This window comes from Chrysemys picta, chromosome 10, assembly GCF_011386835.1.
Source record: "Chrysemys picta bellii isolate R12L10 chromosome 10, ASM1138683v2, whole genome shotgun sequence".
NCBI lineage: Eukaryota > Metazoa > Chordata > Testudines > Emydidae > Chrysemys > Chrysemys picta.
The window spans coordinates 69,290,671-69,314,199 of NC_088800.1; the positions used below are offsets into that span (position 1 = coordinate 69,290,671).

General features: G+C 41.7%; 1 protein-coding gene and 1 long non-coding RNA gene across 4 annotated transcripts in view; one reads left to right on the top strand and one right to left on the bottom strand.

Moving 5' to 3' along the window:
- The window catches only part of LOC135973815 (uncharacterized), a 1,510,190-nt gene that overhangs the window by 1,350,978 nt on the left and 135,683 nt on the right, over positions 1–23,529 (bottom strand). The window lies entirely within an intron of this gene.
- Positions 1–23,529, top strand: part of LOC135973854 (uncharacterized) — a 136,299-nt gene that overhangs the window by 81,619 nt on the left and 31,151 nt on the right. The gene's annotated exons all lie outside the window — the stretch shown is intronic.

Sequence of the window (23,529 nt, forward strand, 5' to 3'; positions counted from 1 at the left end):
GATTGAATACCAATAGTTGGCACTTATCTAGCTATTTACTGTAGGTACTTATATGTCCCCCATTAATGTAATGTTTGAGCACCTCAGTCTTTTTTTAAATGTATTTATAGTCGTAATACTCCTGTGACTTTTGAATCCAGTGTCTTAACCACTGGGTCATCATTCCCCCATATAACTCTACATTTGGCCCTTTTTACTAAGGTTTTATAGAGGAGCACAAGTTTTAACAGTGACTTCACCAATGTTAAAGCAAAATAACTTCCCAGATGCATGCAGTGTGTGACAGTCAGATGTGCTGCTCTGTTCATATAATTGATACAAAAGCACATGAGGTCACTGTCAAGATCAAGTTTGATGAAGCTGGTGCATGTATTGCTTTTGAGTGTTTGTTGAAAATGAACTGAAGGCCTTGTGAAGCATTGGGTATGTTACCAGTAGTGTTTGTAAGCAGTAGGAAGGTGAAAAGGAATGCACGTTTTCCCCCTTAACATCTCATTTCCCTGCTTTTAAGGCTTTGGGTAGGTGGGGTGGTCCTCCCACAACTGTAACCATCTCCAACTGTAGTTTTTGTATGCTAATAACTAAAGAACATGTGTGGCATTGTAATTCTTTCCCAAGTTTCATAGCTGGAGGTGGCAGGCTTCTGGATTTCAGTCAGATAATTCAGTCAGGTATTACTTTCCTCAGTGATACAGAATTTATTGTTCCCAAGGGGATAAAGAGAGAACTCCTTGCTTGCATGGTGAGTTACCTCTGCTTAGATTCAGTCTGTGGGGTTACATGATAGGAAATCAAAGGTACAACTGTTGGGGGGTGAGAGGGTGGAGAGTTTGTGGGGAGAATGTTAAATTAAAACATCTTTAATTGTGGCCTCTTCTAATCTCTTCCCTTTGGAAAAATGTAACCGTAAAATTCAATGTCATAGGTGATGATTTCCAATGCATATGTTCACGCACATCTGAAGTACCCATTAAAGTAGTTCCCTATAGCGTGTCCTTCTATCAGACTTATTTGAGCTTGAAATAAACACATTTGTCTGTTATATATTTGGAAACAAAAAGCTGCTTTATAACCATGTTGTTGTTTAAGAGGAAAACGTGTGTCAGAATGATCTATTATGGGCAGTTAAGTAAATACAGCTCCAATTTGTATTCCATACTCTTATCACTAGTACATTTCCCAGAGCCTTATCAGGACCGTTTTTAAAATATGCGAGCTATTGTCAGTTACCATGGAAAAGAGGCAAAAGGGTACTGAATAATTCAAAGGGACGCCCTACTGGTAGGTCTGACTGCCGTCTGTCATTTTTCATCGCAATGTATGACTGACTGACTGGTTGCCTTCTGTCCTAGTCTTAGATGTTGACCTTCCTGTAATGACAGAGAGGTTACTTTCTAGTTTGACAGTAACCTTTTCAAAGTGATCACTTCTATGCCATGCAATATTAATGGAGCGACAATGAATAATAAACGCTCTCTAAGACAGTCTGCTTGTTTAAATTAGACCACTGGATCGCTGAGGAGTGACTGCCATATTTTGTCACTTGTGATGTAGAGTCTGGCGCTGTGTGTGGTAGCGATGCCCAGGTGCAGCCTGAAGTTTCAAGAACAAAGGGAGATGGCTTTTGGTAGTTGCTCTGAGTGCTGGGGAGGGTGTTATATGTGAGGATTGAAAAACAATAGATGCTTTATAAATTGGTGACCTGCGTATTTAGGGTGGGGGGAGGGGGAAACCTGAGTATAAAATGTTTGTTCTTTGGTATCATCAGCCTGGCTGAATACGATATTGAGTGGATCAGCTGTACAAAGTGGAATAAACCTGTGGAATGTATTGGAGATGAACAAACACAATCCTGTTCTGGGGACTTGCTGCTGCTGAGTGATCCTTGGTTCTTCCTGTGCTGCTGAGGAAGCAGTCCACTTCCTCCACTGATTAGTCTCTTGCTAGTTGTGGTATTTCTTCACAGCAATGCCAATGCATTCAATATCCTCTATAACTGCTACTTCTTGTTTGGCCATCCTCGCTTTCTCTTTCCTTTCTCAGATACTAAATTTCAACGCTTGCTTAGCATGTCTCTCATCTTCCATGCCATGTACTTGTCCCAAGCACTCGAGTCTTCTTTTTTGATGTTATTTTCTACCATGTCCTGCTCTGTCCACTCCCTTACTCTCACATTTGTTGTTTTTGTCTTTCCATGAAGAATGTAGTATCTTCCTCAGCCATCTGTGATGGGCAGCCTCTGATCTTTTTTGTTTATCTCTGTCTTTTTGGTGATGTATGTGCTCCATACAGTAGAATTATCAGTACAAGCACATGGTATAATACCCGGGTCTCAAACATGTGGCCCGCCGTAGGCACCAACTCCACTGGCAGCCAAGCTCCCCACCTCCCCCCAAGCACGCCGTGTCCCCGCTCCTCCATCTACCTGCCAGCACTTCCTGCCGCCATACAGCTGTTTGGTGGCGCTTAGGACTTTCCAGGGGGGAGGAGTGGGGACGCGGTGCGCTCAGGGGAGAAGGCGGAGAAGAGGCGGGATTTGGGGGAGGGGTTGGAATAGGGGCAGGGAGGGGGTGGAGTTGGGGTGGGGACTTTGGGGAAGGGGTTGGAATGGGGGCAGGGAAGTGGTGGGAAGAGGCGGGGCAGGGGCGAGGGGGGGGGGGGCTTTTGTATCTTTGTATGAAAAGGTTTCAGTGATGCAGCCCTGATCTTGTATGACTATCTTTATCGCAGCCCAAGCTCAAACGTCTACACAGTTATTCTTAGCATCATAGCATGAGCCCAAGTGTGTAGATCTGGGCTCTGAGACTTGCTGCCACAGGTTTCTGTTTGCTGTATGGGCATACCCAACAACAAACACAGTCCCTGCCCCAAAGAGCTTACTATTTACGTACACTATCAAACACAAAAGGCTTGTGCCTTATTGTTTGTAATTGTTTCACCTACTTAAAAGTCAGGTTCATCCCTGGTGTAGGTCCATTTAAACCAATGAAATAACATCAGGGATTAATTTGGCACAAGGTTTTAAAACTGATTAGTTCTATATTAATTTCCCCTGTATTTTCCTCACGACTGCTTCAGGAATAGTAAAATATGGGTTATGGTTCCTTTATTCAGTTTCTTAGTAACATAAAATCAGATCACTGTTATGATTTCTGGACTAAACTCTGCCCTCATTTATACCCTTAAACTCATTGGGTCAAACGCCTCCCTGCTTCACCTCTACTAAAGGCAACAGGAGCGATGAGCAGTGGGCAACTCAGAAAATCAAGCCCACATTGCCTCAAGTAATGAACCCAAGAAGTGAGATACATTTATTTTGAAGTGATCAGTGATTTTTGGTAAGCCTCAATGCTTTGCTCAGGGTCAGACAAAACAGATCCTCAGGAATCTGAATCCAGCACCCTGCTGTAACCCCAGGTAACTGCCACACTTCACTTTCATAGGCGGAAGTTAATAATTCAGCATTGTTGATTTGTAACTTCTAAGCCCCTCTGCCTTTTAATCACCCAACTTAATCTCCCGTGGATAGTAAGTTTATTCTGGTATATTTTATTGATTAAGTGAGGAATTTTGTGGTGGTTTTGACATAACTTACTCAAATAAAGGGAAAAAATCTCTTGGCATTTTTGTGTGTGAGAAACCTTTGGTCGTTTTATTCATTTCCCATTGTTCCAGGAGACTGTTTCTCAGTCTCAGATAATTAATGCTTGCTCACATTTTCCCAAAGATCTGCTTAAAAAAAAAAAAAAAGTTAAGCCTGGTTTTTACTCATCTGGGGAAAGCAAAACAGGAAACCTGTTCAGAAAGTGCGTTGAGTTGAAATTGTGGGACCTGACAGCTCATCAGTCTTAAATGAGAGGCCGTCTTTGAATTATGTTTTTCTTCTCGGTTTAGAAATGCAATTGTTGATGGTAATCTCTAAATGTTGATTGGCTGTTCTAATAATGGCATTCATGTTTCTGTCGAGCAGTGGGCTAAAAAGAGGTTGAAGAAAATGGGTTAGATCACTTCCTTCCCCCACACAGAGGGGACAGGAAATGCAACAAGGTTCCTTATGAGACGTTTCCCTGCCATCCTTCCATGGAAGGTGGGCTAGCCCCTAAAGTAATACATAAAGCAGCACTGATTTAGGTCTGGGTTTACTTTGGGATTGGTGGGAATTGAACGAGTGAACCAGGGCCGACTCTAGGCACCAGCAAAACAAGCTGGTGCTTGGGGCGGCACATTTTTAGGGGCAGCATGGCCGGCGCCAGAATGCTGCCCCTAAAAATGTGCCCCGGCCTCCCTAGCTCACCTCCGCTGCTGCTGCCGCGGCGCGCAAAACAGCTGATTCGCGCGCCGCTACTTGCCCTCCCTCCCAGGCTTTCAAACCTGGGAAGGATGGGGAGATCCCGAGCGGCCGTTTCGCGCGCCTCTGCTCCCCCTCCCTCCCAGACTTGAGAGCCTGGGAGGGAGGAGGAGAACTGGCGCCCGCGCCGCGGCCACTCGGAGACTCCCCCTCCCTCCCAGGCTCTCAAACCTGGGAGGGCGGGGAGACTCCGAGTGGCCGCGGCGCCGGCGCTGCTTCCCCTCCCTCCCTCCCTCCCTCCTAGGCTTGAGAGCCTGGGGGGAGGAGGCAGGGCTGGGGATTTGGGGAAGGGGCGGAGTGGAGGCGGGGCCGGGGGTGGGGTAATTAAAGAACAGGGGGTGCGGGGGGGTGGCAAAAATCCTAGAGCCGGTCCTGGAGTGAACAGTAGAGTTGCCAACCCTCCAGGATTGTCCTGTAGTCTCCAGGAATTAAAGATTAATCTTAAATTAAACATTGTCATGTGAATATATTCAACTGCCCTGACCCTTCTGGCCCTGGTCCGCTCTCACAAAGATTCAAATCCCTGGGGGGAATCTCCAAAGGGACTAGAAGGAAGAGGGATGGGGCCAAACTTTGGTGGGTGATCCACCTAGATTTTCTCTTTTCCAGCCACCTGTGGTCGATTTCTGTGCAGCCCTCTGAGTGCTCACCAGTGAGTTGGGGGAGGGGGAAGTAGAAGGAATGATCTGGTCCACATTATTACATGTTCTTACCTGCAATTTCCCCTAGGGTCCATGACTAGGCAGTATGTTCCCATATGTATTTGGCACACTGGGCATTTCCTATCTAGCTTGTCAGGCTAAAAATGAGCCAGCCTAACTCTTCGACTTCTTAGCGGGATATGCACTCTATCCCAAATGCTGTTTTTGCATGACAGCGTAGGAGTTTGGTGTTGCCTTTATCATTTGTGCTAAATCTGGATCTTGTCTAGATTTTCAAGTATTTTTGAAACACAAATGCTGAGTGTAGAATGGATTGTAAAAGTATGAATTTCTGCATGGAGTCATAAGGCCAGATCCTCTTCTCTTACGCCAGTACAACCTCACCCCAGTCAATGTGGTTTCACCTGTGTAACTGAGAGGAGAATTTGGCCCATGCTTAGTAGGATTAGGACTAGCATATCATTCTCACTAATCTTGCCTACGACTAGAGCGGACTCTTTGTTTGCCAGCTGCGAAGTACTTGGCAAAAGCAGTGGTTTTTAGGAATGTGGATGATCTTAGTAAGCATCACAGCTGACAAACCCTCTTGTCTGATGACCTCCTTCTGCCAATGGCATATACCTTTCATTGCACATAAGGGACCAAAGTCATGCCTGGCATAACTCCAAGTCACACATAGCACTGTAGTTAATGGAACAGCACCAAAGATGAATACAGCCTCAAGGATCAAATTCTGCTCTTAGTTGGTCTCAGTGGAGTTACGTGGGTGTGACTGAGAGCAGAATTTATCCCAAAAGATGATTTAGGCAAAACTGAGTGTTGAATTTGGCACTGAGGCTTAAAGCTCAGTGACATTCTAGCTGAGATTGTGGAGAAAACAGGGTTTTTACCAGTAAAGGAAGTCCCAGTGAGTTTAAAGTATGTGGTGGGTTTAGAACAATCCTGAGTTTCATTCTGTTATGTTCTCTTCCCTCTCTTTTCTCTCATGTTCTTATAACTGCTTCCAAGTGTGTATTATCTTGGATTTTCCAAATCTTTCTTGACTTCTTTTTGGCCAACTAGGATCTTCATGTTGACTCAGGTTGGTGTCGGGTTTGGGAAGTACCAGTTCTGTTTAATGTATTTGGTTGACACACACACAATGAATAAAGATAACGGGCCAGAACCTCAGCTAGTGTAAATTTTCATGAACCATGAAAACCAAAACCCATGGAAATCAATGGGGCTATGCCAGTTTACACCAGCTGAGGACTTGAAAAGGAACAGAGTAAGTGGTACCACTGTTTGGGTAAGTGTGGTCGTCAGCAACTAACCTTGTGTTTGTTTAATGAAAAAAAGGGATTTTAATTATGTTTGGAGATAGTAACTTGACAGTAAAAGGATTGAGGAGAAATCTACTCCCAGCAGTTGAGCAGAACCAACAAGGTCATGAAGAAATGATGCTCACTGTTTGCGATTCTTTCAGCTCACTCATGAATAAAACAGTTACCAAATATAGAGATATGAGCAGGTGAACACAATTCATGGGATCTTTAGGTATACATCAAGCAGTCTTTCTACTATGAATTTTATAGCATCTTTTGCCATTCTATGTATTTAACTTGCAGATGAATTACTTTTGGTTTGTATCAAACATATTGTTTGTGGATAATATTTATGCAAATCACAAGCTATTCTCTGAGTTTATTTTACACTTAGTTATTTGAAAGTTATTTTTGTACAAGCTTGATTTTCTACCTTTTGACTTGACACTGTTCTTCTGGGGTAATAGGGTATTGGATGCATTTTGATAAACAATGCTGAAATGACAGATTTAGGCTTTAAATAAAATTGTGTTCCATAAACTGTGAAACAAAGACTCATAACTCATCCTCAGCTACATACATTTCAGGGAAAATTATCTTTCATGCTTTGATCTACACTGTATCATTTTACTGAGTAGCCTCATGTGCAGTATCAATCAAATCCACTGAAGATGCAGGAGAATCTCATTTTAAAATCAGAGAATACAAATCATAGATTCATCTGCCTAGTAGGAAGGAAAATATTCCACAAGGTCCAGTTTCAATCTTCCCTGATTACCACTGAATTATTTCTATAAAACTCCTGGAAGTGCAAAAGATTATTCTCTGACTTGCATTATTTTTTATATTGACCAATATCTGAGGAGCCTAGGTTGGGGTTTTCAAAGGAGCTGAGGGGATTTAGGCACCCTAATACCTCTGAAAAATCAGTCTAACTCTTCATATATTCTGTGCTTTTTGAAAATCCCAACCTTGGAGCCCCAGATACAAAGGGCAAGGGAGGACCTTGCGTACCTAGGTCTGAACAATAGAATTCATGCATTTCAGCTGCCATTAGGTTGATTATTTGAAATGATTCCTTCTAAAGGAATTGTTACATTATGGAAGATGGAGGGGAGAAGGTGCAGGCACGGATACCAGAAGAGGCCCCCACAGAGTAGAAGTATATACAGACCTTCAGCAGCAAACCTCTGTGAGGACTACTGAAAGATTGGGGGAGGGGCATGAAGGAACATTCCCTTCTAGGCCAAAAAGTCATCCTCCATTTTAACAGGTAGGGTCTGGACTGTGGGGATCCCGTCTTGCCTAACAATAGCAGTGTTGCCTGCTCTTGTGATTGTATCACAAATCTCATGATAGTTGGTGTTTCTATTAAGCTCCAGCTCCTGGAGTCATGTTATTTTACGAAAATCTCTGCTTTCACCAAGGAATTAATTTTCTATCCCTCCTGGTTTCAGAGAAAAATTATAAACTGTGACCCTCATATGTCCTACAGACTCAGAAACCAGAAGGCAAATAAAGAGCCCAACATTATATATTTTTTAATCTCATGATTTTGGAAGCCTGAGTCATGATTTTTGAATGCTTGAGGTTGGCAATACTGCAAAACTATTCCACATGGGGTGCGGTAGTGGCCACAGCAGCTGTTTTTCCCACTTACGTGGGGATTTTTGATAGTTGTGGATGGACTTGCCAAGCTTATAATTTATTATTCATATTACTCTAGTATGTAGAGACCCCGGTCAAGGATAGGGTCACCATTGTACTAAGCACTGTTCACTCCTATGGCAAAAAGACAATTCTTGGCCCAATGAGTTTACAATTGAAGTATAAGACGAGTGAATGCAACAGACAGATGGGGAGGAGGAGTGTGTGCACAAGGCATCAGTGAGACGATTGATTGTTGTAATAAGCCACAGTCACAGCTCTCCAACTGCCTAGCCCATTGTCAAATGCCCTCTAGGCATAATGGCAGAGGTGAGTTTACCCATTCTGCTCCCAATCTCCCCCTTGTTGCTGCTGCAGAGAAGATGTTGCTCCATGTGTGCAGGGTATGCAGAATCCTCATGCACTGTCTCTGCACCACCAACCTCCCCCTGAACAGCAGAACTGTGCTGGAACCCTTGAGATCCAAGGTAGAGAAGGTGCAGAACAGGATTCGGCCCTTTGAGAGGAATTTTCCCTTAAAAAGTTGTATTTTGGGGTTGGGTAAGAGCAAGGGGGGGGGGAAGGAACAATATTTCTCTTTGAATAGTTTTCCCCCTTCACTTAAACCAATGTCACAACAGTCTTCGGTCAGCGGAGCATGACACTGACTTCAATGGCTTCACTCCTGCTTACACCACTGCAAGTCAGAGGAGAAAAAGGCCCCAAGTTATTAGCACTGGGGATACTAGTACTTCACTTAAAGCCCCCCAGCTGTTACTCTTGGCTTTGCTGGGTGGTCTTTCGTGGAGCTAGAAGGGTTATGGACTCCAGGAAGAATAGATGGAATGACAGACACCCTGCAAAATAAAATGGATTTGTGGTAGGAGAGTATGACACTACTACTATTCCCATCTCTGATTCAGACTTCTTGTCATTACAGATGAAACTCTGGAAGTAGCTACTCTTTTTTTTTTTTTTCTTTCCTTTTTCTCTGTTTTTAGCTGATTTTCATTTTTTGGTTTTGTTGCCTTTTCTCGCTGGTTTTTGGCCCCTTTGAGGAGTAGAAACCTTTCCAAATCCACAAAGTTGTTCTGTTGTTTTATTTATTACATACTGGCAGCATTGTTTTCTCTGACTTAGACGGTAAGATCTTTGAGCAATGGGCTGTTTTCTGTGCTAGGCGAGACGAGTGCTCTAAAATATTAATAACGCCATTAGATAATACAGTACCATTATTTTAACACTCACCTAGTGATCTTCAATCCAATTAAATTTGGTTTTTGAGCAAAAATTCAAGTTATCAGGAGTCAAACTTAAACACGATCACTCTTCTGGTTTGTGTTTGTCTAGAACATAATTTAGGTGTCGGGTACCATGACAATGGACTTGGTATAAAAATCCCATTATTAGGGTTTTCAGAGTCAACATGGTCTGGTGGATAAGTCACTGCACTGGGATTTAGGAGACCTGCGTTTTATTCCGAGACCTGTTGTCACCTTGGGCCAGTCTTTTCCCTACTTTATGCTTTTATTTCCATTCTTGTCTATTTAGACTGTAAGGGGTTTGGGGCAGGGACTGTCTTGCTGCCTGTTCATACAGTGCTTAGCACAAGGGGCCTCTGATCTCAGGTAGGGTCCTGAGGCATCACTGTTATACAAATAATTTAATAATAATAAACAGAATTGTCAGTCAGCAAGGAATGCAGACACCAACTTAGTTTCTGTTTTAACAACAACAGAAAATGGGGCGAGACTATAAACAAAATACACTTAACTCTATAGAACTGTGGAATTTTCTCTGTTTACATAAATTCATATGCGCACACATAAATTCTCTCCCTTTCAGGTATAATTGTGAATGCAGGTACCATGAAATGTGCTAATGGTTTGAATCTTTTCTGCCATCTGTGTTTCATATAAGAAATTTGGGATTTCAGCATTAACATGGAAATCCAGTTTTAAAGATGCTGGAAGGGGAACATCTGTGAAAATCACAAGAACAACTTTAACATCTGTCCCTCTAGTAGAAAATGGCTGATATTCTCTTTTTATATCAGATAAATCTTTGAGTGCTGCACTGTTTACATATTTAAATGCAGGTTTGAAATGGGAGAAGTGGCTAATTAATTTCATTCTAGATCTTAGCATTTTCATTGGTTTTTAATTTTAATTGAACATTTTATATGCTGGATTAGTGAATTTTACCATAGCTCAAACTCTGACCTTTTAATAGGTGTATGATTGAGGGACAGGAAAATGGAGAAACATCATATTGAAAGGGATTGTATGAGATGGCAGCAGTGATACTGACAACCAAAGGTCTGATTTTATACCAATGTAAGTTTATGGGTTACATTGTTATTGCTTTTGACTGTAAGTGCGATCAAATCAGGCCCCACAGTGCTCATCTTGATTAAGTTGAAAATAACAAACCTCAGAATGTCATGATTATGAGGCTGGTGGCCTTGGGAAGGGGGCAGTTCGAGAAGATGCCTTTCCAGAAGTTTTTAGAGTCATTGGTCTGTGCTGTATGTCTGATTCTGTTTTCTCCAGTCTAATTATACAATTCCCAAGTGATAGGGCTTTTATCATTTTCTTTTGAAAATCCTAATGAATCTCACTGTCTGGAGGTCTTCCTGCTTTTCAGGGTAATTTCCCCTTTTCTTAGTTTCACTCTTATTCCTAGTTATACCCCTACCTAACCTGTTCTTTCCTAAAGTGCCCATCACCTTGGTATCTATGTAGCGTGTATCCCGCTAAATAATTCCTCTCATGACATAGTGTTCACATCCTCCAGATACATGTAGCCATGTTCCCCTCCAATATAGCTGCTGTTTGGCCAAACTACCATATACAGTTATAGCTTTTTCAGTCTTTGCATTTAAAGTAATTCCTTTCGCCCTTTAATAGTTGCTGTGTTTCTCTGCATTCACTCCCATCTGTCAACATACTTGCATGCAGTGGTGGCATAGCTATGCCACCCATGTTGGTCCCAGATACAGTATTAGAGAGAGAGAAGGTTGGTGAGGTAATATCTTTTATTGGACCCACTTCTGTTTGGTGTCAGAAGTGGGTCCAAGAAAATATATTAGTAACTTGACAGCATAGATGCTGACTTCAATTTTATTTTTCCCCAGGGGTGCTCCACCTCTGCTCCACCCTGAGGCCCCACCCTCACTCTGCCTCTTCCCACCCCTGCTCCAAGCCCTCCCAAGTTTTCCGCTCACTGCTCTCCTCCCTCCCCACAAGCCCCTCCCCGAGCTGGCAAACAGCTGATTGGTGGCACTGCCGAACAGCTGTGGCTGGTGGGTGCTGCGTCACACTTGTTTTTCCATAGGTGCTTGAGCCCCGGAGCACCCACAGAATCAGGGCCTATCCTTGACAGTGAAATGGTTCTGAAGAGAAAACTACTCCCAACACTCCAGCAGAGCCAAGAACAAGGTCATGAAGAAATGACTAGCTTTTGAGCTTGCACAGCGCTCTTCTTCAGGTCCAGTAAAAGATATTCCTCTACCCACCTTGTCTCTCTAACACACTTGCAATAATGTGGTATCTAGAAATGAACATACTAGGCCCATTGCCTGGCCATGGTACAGGTTGTTGTGGTGAGAGGGTCCTGGATCCTCCTGTCCCCACCACCCAACCTCTAGTGCATCAGTACAAAGCCCAGTCTGGGCCTGTATCAATTATTCCTCTTTTTTGCCATGACAAACAACCAGCCTCATGCCCTCATAACACTGGGACTTGCATGGGTGCAGCTTAGAGAGGCTGCTCAGGACAATATAGCCATGTGGATAATAAATTTCATTGGGCCTTCAGAAGCCTGGAGTTCTATTCCAGATCTGCCACTGACTTGCTATAACCACAGGAGCGTTGCGTACCATTCTATGCTTCCTGCTTGGCTATTTAGATGGCAAACTCTTTGAGGAAGGGATTACCTTTTACTCTGTGTATGTACAGTGAACATAACATAAGAACGGCCATACTGGGTCAGACCAAAGGTCCATCTAGCCCAGTATCCTGTCTTCCGACAGTGGCCAATGCCAGATGCCCCAGAGGAAATGAACAGGTAATCATCAAGTGATCCATTCCCTGTCACTCATTCCCAGCTTCTGGCAAACAGAGGCTAGGGACACCATTCCTGTCCATCCTGGCAAACAGCCATTGATGAACCTATCCTCCATGAATTTATCTAGCTCTTTTTTCAACACTGTTATAGTCTTGGCCCCCACAACATCCTCTGGCAAAGAGTTCCACAGGTTGACTGTGCGTTGTGTGAAGAAATACTTCCTTTTGTTTTAAATCTGCTGCTTATTTAATTTCATTGGTGACCCCTAGTTCTTGTGTTATGAGAAGGAATAAACAGCACTTTCTTATTTACTTTCTCCACACCAGTCATGATTTTATAGACCTCAATCATATCCCCCCTCAGTCATCTCTTTTCCAAGCTGAAAAGACCCAGTCTTATTAATCTCTCCTCATACAGCTGTTTCATACCCCTAATCATTTTTTTGCCCTTTTCTGAACCTTTTCCAGTTCCAATACTATACCTTTTTTTGAGATGGGGTGACCACATCTGCACACAGTATTCTGTGTCTAGCATAGTGGGGCCTCTGTCTCAGTTTAGGCCACTGAATGATACTCCAGTATAAATAAGAGAGATGTCTGCAAAAAACAAGCAAACCGAGATGGAGAGCGAGAGTTTAGGAGTCTGCCTGTTCTTCTCTAACTAGCCTGAGAATTGATTTGTGTGTGTATGTATATATGGGAATTGTGTACATTGCTTGGTTGAATAATTTGGCTCAGGTTTTAGTATCTTCCACACCTTCCTCTAGCTCACTGATAGGCCATGGTAATTCTGTCTCTTATAAGGGATCTGGAGTAGGGCTATATACAGAATAGGTAAATGTCTTCCTGTGCCAGGGAAAATGGGAAACAAGAGCTACTATGCAAGTGATCTGATTTTTTTTTTTCTGAGCCGTTTTGTATCAGCTGCTCTTTGAAATCTACCCATTTTCATTAACTGCTAATCCTCCTGCTCATGGGAATCATTTACTTTTTTGAAATAGCTCATTATTTAGGTAAGTTCGATAAGAGAGAAGCTAGAAACCACAAAAATAGAACTCTTAAAAGTGGCTAAACCAATATGTAACAATGAACCCAACCCACTGGAGTTTTGCCACTGCCTTCATTTGGAGCTAGGGGAGGGTCCGTGTTCGTAAGAGCAAATTGCAGTCAGGATGGCTGTTTGTTTAGTTAGTTTCAACCCCAGGGGACTGGAAATGGCCAAAATGCAGCATATGTCACTGAAAATTGAGCTGTGTATTGAAACATTGCCAGCCCCACAACTATCATGACTATGTGAGATAATGGCATAAAGTAAATAACTATTTGTCCTAATGGGGCAGATGCTACCTGCAGCCAGAAGGCTGAACTTAGGTATAGCAAATAGCTAATAAGGGAAACAGACATGGACAGATTCACATAATGACCCAAACCAACATCATTTCTGCTTGAGCAGACAATTCTGATTTAAAGGTAAATCTGCCTGTGGAATACTTTTCACCGGCTGTCAATCAAAAGAGACAAGACTCCAGAGAACCTGCTTCAATACATTGGATATCACCTTTTCATTAGTCTGTTCTGTATTTCTTGTGCTCTCAGAATCCCTTTGGGATATCTGCTGTGAGGGTGAGAGAGAACTTTTAAATCTCACTAAAAGAAGGGAAGACAGAGGAGACAGAACAACAGCCCTGCCTGAAAACAACATTTGGCAGCATTTGCTTCTAATTTTAGGCCCTGGGAAGAAAATTGCCACCTCAATGATTGCGTATTAATGTGCAGAGCGACATGCTTTCGCAGTGCCAATCTGGAGATCCGTCTAGTATGTCTTGCTGGCATTTATTAACTGTAGTTAATTTATACAAGCAATAGCTTGCTGAGTTGTGACATAATATATCACTTACATGAGGATCAGACAACACCTCATAACATGTAGGCAACAGATTTCACAAAAAATAGTTGCACATTAAAGGATTTATTTTTATAAGGCTACTTGGTGAGCATTGAAGAATTTCCCATCCATTCCTGTGGATGTTGCCCATGGGGTTCTATAAGGAACTCTATTCTGCCTCAGGGTAATGTTGTTTGCAATCATGTCCTTCAATATCCTGTTGTATGCTGATGATACATGTTTATTTTTGGTCTCTGCAGGCACTATGGGGGTGGCTGACAGATTAACCAGATGCTTGTCCAATATCCACTGCTGGAAATCTACGCCTTTTTAAATTAAAAATCTGACAAGTTTTAGTTATTTGCCCCCACGCAATTACAGAAATCTTATCCCATTTCCCCACTTCCCTCTCAGAACTGAATTAAAAACACCCTCCCTCCCCTGGCTTTTTTTTAGTGATCATTTATCTTAGGTTACAAAATTACCTCTTCCTCATCTTAAAATCCAGGTTCAGAGCAAAGTATGGAATTGCTTGTATGTGTGTCTGCCATTTAATCTTTCCTGCTGCTCAGAGATTGCACCAAGTTTTTAAAACCATGAAAGAGAAATCAACAATCAGTAGTAATTGTTTCTTGTAGCACCCATAGTATAGTAGGCATTGAACAGACTCAAAAGAATGACTAGTCCCTGTTCCATAACACTATATAAGTTTAGGGAAAAGAGATAAACCAGACCAGTAAGGTGGCCAGGCGGTGACTGGACAATTTGTGTTAAAATATGAATAATGTAATGTGGTTTTCATAGTTTTTTATTTTATTTTTATTTTTAAGGCTTGAAGAGACCGTTATGATCCTCCAGTTTTGACACAGATCTTAAATATCACCCAGTAATTCCTGTGGTCTTGTAGTTTAACTAGAATGCATCTCTTGGAAAGTTCCTCAATCTTCATCATGAAGAATTTAGCACATCACTTAAGAGTGTGTCCAATGGTTAGTTACCCTTGTAGTTAAAATTTGCATTTTATTTCTAGTTTGAATTTTGCTGACTTCAATTTCCAACTTTAGTTGGGTTTTTTTGGTTTTGTTTCTTTTTTAAAAAGGAAAAGTACAAAGACCTTTCCCAGTTATCCTACAACCATGATACAATCAGGTGACTGGTCTCTTGTAGGCTTCATGGCAGAAGTGGGCCTACAAGGAGGGATTTGTATGAGGAGAGGATAGTGACTTTGCAGAATTACTAAGAAAACATAGCCTGTGCGAAAGGAGGTATGGATTTTGCATACTTCCCTTTGATTTGATTCTTCCATGGAAGAAATCCAGTCCAGTGGTTGAAATTAACATTGATTAAGGACTTAAAAACAGAAATTAGTTTTCAGCATAGAAATAAAGGGGGTACCATTATACAAAGGCATACAAGTATCTACTAACCACAACATGAGGTATGTACGAGGGAGACCATTATCTGATGCTGTACTCTTACTACAGCGGCAAACCTTTCATCAGAATCAATTCGGAAGCATTTAGAGGAGAGGAAAGTGATCAGGAACAGTTAGCATGGATTCACCAAGGGCAAGTCATGCCTGACTAACCTAATTGCCTTCTATGATGAGATAACTGGGTCTGTGGATGAGGGGAAAGCTGTGGACGTGTTACTCCTTGACTTTAGCAAAGCTTTTGATATGGTCTCCCACAGTATTCTTGCCAGCAAGTTAAAGAAGTATGGGCTGGATGAATGGACTATAAGGTGGATAGAAAGCTGGCTAGATCGTCGGGCTCAACAGGTAGTGATCAATGGCTCCATGTCTAGTTGGCAGCCGGTATCAAACGGAGTGCCCCAAGGGTCGGTCTTGGGGCCGGTTTTGTTCAATATCTTCATTAATGATCTGGAGGATGGCGTGGACTGCACTCTCAGCAAGTTTGCAAATGACACTAAACTGGGAGGAGTGGTAGATACGCTGGAGGGTAGAGATAGGATACAGAGGGACAAATTAGAGGATTGGGCCAAAAGAAACCTGATGAGATTCAACAAGGACAAGTGCAGAGTCCTGCACTTAGGACAGAACAATCCCATTCACTGTTATAGATTAGGGACCGAATGGCTAGGAAGCAGTTTTGCAGAAAAGGACCTAGTGGTTACAGTGGACGAGAAGCTGGATATGAGTCAACAGTGTGCCCTTGTTGCCAAGAAGGCTAATGGCATTTTGGGCTGTATAAGTAGGGGCATTACCAGCAGATCGAGGGACGTGATCATTCCCCTCTATTCGACATTGGTGAGGCCTCATCTGGAGTACTGTGTCCAGTTTTGGGCCCCACCCTACAAGGATGTGGAAAAAATGGAGAGAGTCCAGAGGAGGGCAACAAAAATGATTAGGGGGCTGGAGCACATGATTTATGAGGAGAGGCTGAGGGAAATGGGATTGTTTAGTCTGCAGAAGAGAAGAATGAGGGGGGATTTGATAGCTGCTTTCAACTACCTGAAAGGGGGTTCCAAAGAAGATGGATCTAGACTGTTCTCAGTGCTCCCAGATGACAGAACCAGGAGTAATGGTCTCAAGTTGCAGTGGGAGAGGTTTAGGTTGGATATTAGGAAAAACTTTTTCACCAGGCGGGTGGTGAAGCACTGGAATGGGTTACCCTGGGAGGTGGTGGAATCTCCTTCCTTAAAGGTTTTTAAGGTCAGGCTTGACAAAACTGGCTGGGATGATTTAGTTGGGAATTGGTCCTGCTTTGAGCAGGGGGTTGGACTAGATGACTTCCTGAGGTCCCTTTCAACCCTGATATTCTATGACTCTCTTTATTCTATCCAGTGGGAGCTTGGACTGGATGAGAGCTTCACTTAAGGGTGATCACTGGTCAGGATCGAGTACTTCTCCAATCCATCTGTTTCTTCAAGCTGGCCATGACTATTCTGTCTATGATCACTCTGCTTTCTAGTTTCTTCTTCTAATCAATCACATGCTGTTCTGAAGTCCACTGCTAAAGCAGCATGATCTCTTACAGTAACAGCAGAAATTCTTCTGTGCTTAAAAAGTCACTAGCTACCAGCAGAGTATAGTGTGGCAATGATATTCTTCTGTTGAAGAGAAATGAGATCATCTGGCCTTATCTTCTCTTTCAAGACTACGGTACCAAGTTCCAGCAAGCTTCGTCTTTTCCCCATGCACAGTCTTGCAGATGAAAGTGTTTATTTTTGCCTCCCTCACATGTAGAAACTCTTGGTCTTTTGTGGGAGATCTCAAGGTATCACATCTACTGAAGTCTCCATTTAAAAAGGCAATGTTTGCCAGTGGAGGCCAGTGCAATTACTAGACTTATTTCCTCTTGTACATATGGGTGGGGAAATGTGGCCTCAACTCCACTGTGGCAAATGCTGCCTTTTTAATGGCAACCGCTTACTTTAAAACCAGCTATCCAAAGAGGCAATTATTATACCTATGGTTTCCTGCAGAACAGTAACTTCTTCCAGTAAGATTTATCTTCTATTGTTGTTTTAATCTTTGGTACATGGTTATCCACAATAAATGAGTTGAAGGCCATAGCATTGATGCCTTCTCAGCTATCATTACTGAGGCTAAAATCTACTGCGTATTGCACATACAAATGATCGGAGGCAGGAAAAATGGATATTATTCCCTACCAATCTTCACAGCTACTGATTTTTAGCAACCTGTGAATAACCTTTCTGAATCCCTTCCTATGGTCTTCTGCGGATCTCCCTCAGCTTATGAGGAAAGAGGAATGCTTTAGGGTACAAAAGCTTCAAAATTGTATGGATTAGTTTTAAAGCTGTTCTATTCACTGGAAAATCCCCACAGTTCTTGGCAGTTCTTGGTAATTTTCTAACATTAATATAATTGTGTTTCATTCTTACCTAAAACACATTTTCTAGTCCTTGCTTTTAGCTGTCAATACAATTTTATTCTATTTATTTTCATTAGAGGGTGTTCAGGGATGCATGTGTTAAGGGAGCTTTATGAATGTAAATGATTAATTGATTCAGATGAGAAATGCTGTTGTGCACTTTAAACCCTACTGCTTTCGACAGACAGACACTTAGCAGTTCTAAATAACCAAACCAGCCAAGTTACAAAATATCCACATTTATAATTGCAGGGAGTGCACAATGTAATGCTCTCAGGTTAGCAATCAATATATTAACCTTGAGGTAACCTTTATGCTGAGACAACACACATTCTTGTGAAGACATTTGTGTCATTCTAATTAAGGTTGTGCTAGCACTTCCATTTTAAAATCTTTTCCCCTCCTTCCATAAGAAGAGCATTTCCTGTACAGCAGGGGTCGGCAACCTTTCAGAAGTGATGTGCCGAGTCTTCATTTATTCACTCTAATTTAAGGTTTTGCGTGCCAGTAATACATTTTAACATTTTTAGGTCTCTTTATAATTAGGTCTATAATATATAATTAAACTGTTGTTGTATGTAAAGTAAATAAGGTTTTAAAATGTTTAAGAAGCTTCATTTAAAATTAAATTTAAAATGCAGAGCCCCCCACACCGGTGGCCAGGACCCGGGCAGTGCGAGTGCCACTGAAAATCAGCTCGCGTGCCGCCTTTGGCACGCGTGCCATAGGTTGCCTACCTCTGCTGTACAGTATCCTTTTTGCCCATTTCATCTCAGGACATTTGAAGGACTGGATTTCAGACAGGATTCTGATACCATAAGGATAACTGTGTGGTCTTAAATTTAGGGCCAGATTCAATTCCCTCAGAGGGAATTTTTGTTTTTGTAGAATTTTTAAACAAACAAACAAAATCAGTGTGATTGGGTTTTAAACCTACAGAGTTGCATTATGTGTGAAAGTCAGGCCTTATTCTGGCCTTTAGTTTGGGGCTATCTGCCATTTGTGACCTGTTTCATGGACTTAAGTGGAACATAGTGGATCATCTCTACATGCAGAGATGCTAGAACAATTTATATAGTGGGGGTGCGGAGAGCCACTGAACCAAACTATAAACCTTGTATATAATCGAAACCAGTTCAAGTAAGGGGGTGCGGTAGCATCCCTAGTTCTAGCACCTATGCCTACATGAGTGCATTTCACCTACAATAAGTAAGTCTGCTAGTTAAATTTATTTGCTTCTGTAAATAGAAAAACAGTTATCTTTTTACTGAAGGAAATCCAGCTGGGCTTTAGTCCATAAAGCAGCATAGGGCCTTTTACTTTCTCTTTCCAATGAAACAGTTGTGTTATTAATATTATAAAATATCTTTAAAGGAATTTGTTGCCAGTGGATGTTGTGAAGGACTAAACTATAACTGGATTAAAAAAAGAATTGGGTAAGTTCATGGAGGATAGGCTATTAGCCAAGGTGGTCAGGGATGCAACTCCATGCTGTGTGTGTCCTCGGCCTCTAACTGCCAGAAGCTGGGAGTGAGCGACAGGGGATGGATCACTCAATAATTGCCTGTTCTGTTCATTCCCTCTGAAGCACCTGGCATACAGGATACTGGGCTAAGTGGACCATTGGTCTGACCCAGTATGGCCATTCTTGTGTTCTCAATGGGTTTACTCCAGATTTGCATTCAGCCCAATATATTTCTTGATTATTTGATAACTTTAAACTAGGCAACTGCATCATGGGCTGTTTAGTTACTTTTAAAAAAATAAAACGGCCAATATTAATTTTAAAGAACTACCTGCAAGGAATCTTCTGTTTCAGCCAATGTAATGTTTTATATTTGGTACAGGTTAGTTTTATTTGTGTTTTTGTTAAGAAAGCTTGTTAGTGGGGAAAAAAATACTGGCTTGATCCAATCCCAAATTTGCTCCCTTTTTGATATAAAAGTCACCTCCTATCTTTATTTCTTGCATAAAGGGAAATGCCAACCTAATCAGTCAAGGGTTCAGAGCAGTTCTAATTCCTCCCAATGCATTGTATCATAACAGGTTGAGATCAATCACGTTAGAAGCTCTGCTTAGGGTAATAAAAATTGTACCTGCCAGCTGCTTTATGTATAAGACCATGCCAAGCGAATTACTGATCAAGAGGTCTGCGTAGAATAGTCTGGGAGGAAACTTGTGTGCCATTAATAAGACAGATTCATAGAATTTAGGTACCAGAATCCTGTCTGAAATCCAATCTTTCCTATGCCCTGAGATGAAATGGCAAAAATAATACTGTATGGGAAATGTGTAGCATCCTGTTTCACTGTTGTAACCAAAATTATTTGGTCCAGCTTTGTGGGCATATTCCTGCTATGTACAGCAAGAGAAGTGAAGGAAGAGGGAGAAGCCAATACTTAGAGAAGCTCTAATTAGTTAACTCCATGTTCATTGTTTCAGTACCTGAATTTATTATTGCAGTAATTTAAATACTTCTCTGAGATCCTTTTTTTGAAGAAGATGTGAGCCACCACTTGTAATTAGTCAGAAACATCTAACCGTTTAACAGCAGCTCCATCAAATCAATTCCAACATTTACCGGATATAAACATTGTCTATCCAGTATGCGATCAGACCACCTTCTTCCAAATTTTCAGTATAAGGAATTGTTATGAAGTTAGTATGTTTCACTAAATATGTTTTGATCTGGCCTCTAAATAATACTAGCAAAATTTTGCATGTGTACCTGCTTGCATGTCCAAATTGGATAGTTCAATGATCAGTTAGTTGGTTTGTGCATGCAAATACACCATATTTTGCAAACATAAAATGGGTGCTGTGTAATCTGATTTTTAGGAATAATTTCAATGGGGATGTTTGAAAATTTGGCTCTCAAAACATTATATGGCAGCTTCTTATTTCAGTTCAGGCAACAGTATCTCTTGCAACACGGTTTTTCTACTATTAGATCTGTCCAGAGCAGAAGTTATAATGTGGACAAAAATCTGCTAGGAAGTAGACTGAGAGCAACAAACTAGATCTTGTTGGAAAGGGGGGCTTTTCCCTCCTGGAAAAATTGTGAGTTTTCAGTGAAAAAAATAATTGAAATATCTTGATATATTTTTTTTTTATACAATGCTGTCGTGGTGCCTCATGGAAGTTATAATTCAGGTGTCACATGGTCCTTTTCTCCTTGCTAGGCTAGGCTGCCTGGTTAGATTACATCTCCCACAATGCACCATGATCTACCTTCTTGCTAAGAGGAGGCCATGGTCCGTGACAGTTGCGTGTCCGTGGTACATTATCAGAGATGAAGTCTGATGAACAGTCCAGCCCATAGAAGAGAATGGGAGCACGAGACATCCAAAATAAAACTCTGAGACCCCGTGGCAGCATTTCAGAATTGAAATATCTCAGTTTTTGGCCAAAATATTTTGGTTTTGGGGCATTCAGTTTGTTGACAGAGTTTCTGCTGAAAGCAGATACTTAACTGAGAACCTAATTTTCTGTTTAAAAAACAACAAAAAACTCAAAAACCAGGAACAGTTTTGATTTTTTTTACCAGCCCTACAATAAGATAATTTTCCTTTATAGTCCATATAAGAAGATCCAATTTCAATTATGCTTTGAAGAGCAAATGCATTATTAAATATTGTGCAATGCCAGCTCCTATTCTAAATCTTGTAGAATTTCAATTTTACTGTACACTTTTAACAGAACTATAAATGTGGGACTTGCATATTGCATGCTTTGTGGATTGATTCTAGGGGCAAATATTGAATGCTATGAGCAGGTGATGTGATACCATTTTCTTTTATTTCCACATATTCCTCTCTTACAGCCTTGGCTTAGTTTACTACACCAAATGTAGAAATGTACAAAGTCATACCCTAAAGGAAACTGGACAAAACTATCATGGTGCTCTTATCACTGTGAGGGGAAAAAAGCCGCACCTGTCTCTAGCATAAGCAAAATAGCTTTTGCAAACAAAGCAATGCTTTCCACTTCCTGGTATCATACCAAGTTAGAGCAGAGGCAAAGCTGAAGGTCAAAACGTGATGTTGGCTAGCGGTGATACTTTTTCACTCAGTCTGAATGTTACCCAAAGGAATTGCCAGTTTCCATTGTCACACAAACACTCTGGCAGGGGAGACAGATTTCACACTTTCAAAGCATATGAGAGAGGCAAATGCGCATTACATTTGTCAGAGATACTGTAGGTGATTCTTGCCTGTGCTTGTAATTTCAGAGTTCCACATACAGAGCTTTAAAGGACTCCTTAGAATAAAACAAATTTTCATTTTGTGCTGTTGGAAGTGTCCGGTAGGGCTGGGCAAATATCTGTGTTGAGGGTTCATGTGATATTCATATTTGGAGGGCTTATGTGGATGGTATTCAAGATAAACCTCTACCCCATATAACGCGACCCGATATAACACTAATTCGGATCTAACGCGGAAAAGCAGCACTCTGGGTGAGGGCGGGGCTGCTCACTCCGGCGGATCATACCAAGTTTGATATAACGCGATTTCACCTATCATGCAGTAAGATTTTTTTGGCTCCCAAGGACAGCGTTATATCGAGGTAGAGGTGTACTTGGATATGGGAGAAAGTCTATTGGAAATAAAAAGGGTAGATCTGAAGTACAGGGAGCGGAAGAGGAAAGACAGTAGTGTAAGAATGCCCCTTCATCCTTTTATATGAGAGGCTATAATTTAAAGGCCTGCTCTTGCTCCCACTGAAGTCAATGGAAGTTTTGCCATTGACTTCAGTGGCAGCAGTCTCAGGACCTCAATGCTGATGACCATGGTGTATGGATGCACAAAATGGGCTAGAGCCTCAGCTCATGCAAATCATGCTCCATTGAAGTAAACAGAGCTACACCAACTTACATCAGGTCAGGCTCAGGCACATTCACATATCTACTCTACCGGCTAACTTGGCACCACTGCGATTGATGTAGACGCCGCTGTAAATTGTCCAAAGTTACGTCAACTTTAGTTATGTAACTTACATAACTGAACTAGCATAACTTAGATGGACTTACAGCATTAGTGTTGACCAGTCCTATATTACACTTTTAAAAGATCAAGCTGTTGAGCTCTAAATGTGTCTAAAATATTCCAAGCAAGGCAATGACTTAAACTTTCTAGTTTAAATAGGAATATTTATGTGCTACTTCTGCCGCACGTACTGTATTTCTTTTTATATGGGTCTTCGTTCCATCTGGCTAAATCTGCCTCTTACATCCATCTGCTTAAAACTGAAACGTGTTGCATTGTTTCATGAAAAAGTGACAAGGAAGTCATTTTTCTGCAGTTGGCAGTCTCGCTAATTCTCTGCCTTGCACTGGAAGAAGACAATAGCTTGCAACTGGGTTGGCATAGTGGCCCCACACCAGTCAGTGGCTGCTCATTTGTTTGTTACTTTGTTGGGTATTAGTGGTTATCTAGTCAGCTAGAACTGCCACAGCACTTATAACCTTGTTAACAACTTATGGATTTCATTGGACACTTATGGTCTAATGGTTGATGTCCAAAGGCCACAATACCTCCAATAAACCATTTTTACTTTATGGTTATTACACCTTCCAGGTGCCTTTTTGGGGTCATTTTGGCCATTTTTAAGCATTTTTAGTAGCTATTCCCGGTACTGTGGAGGATTAATTTATACACCTTTACCTCGATATAACGCTGTCCTCGGGAGCCAAAAAATCTTACCGTGTTATAGGTGAAACAGCGTTATATTGAACTTGCTTTGATCCGCCAGAGTGC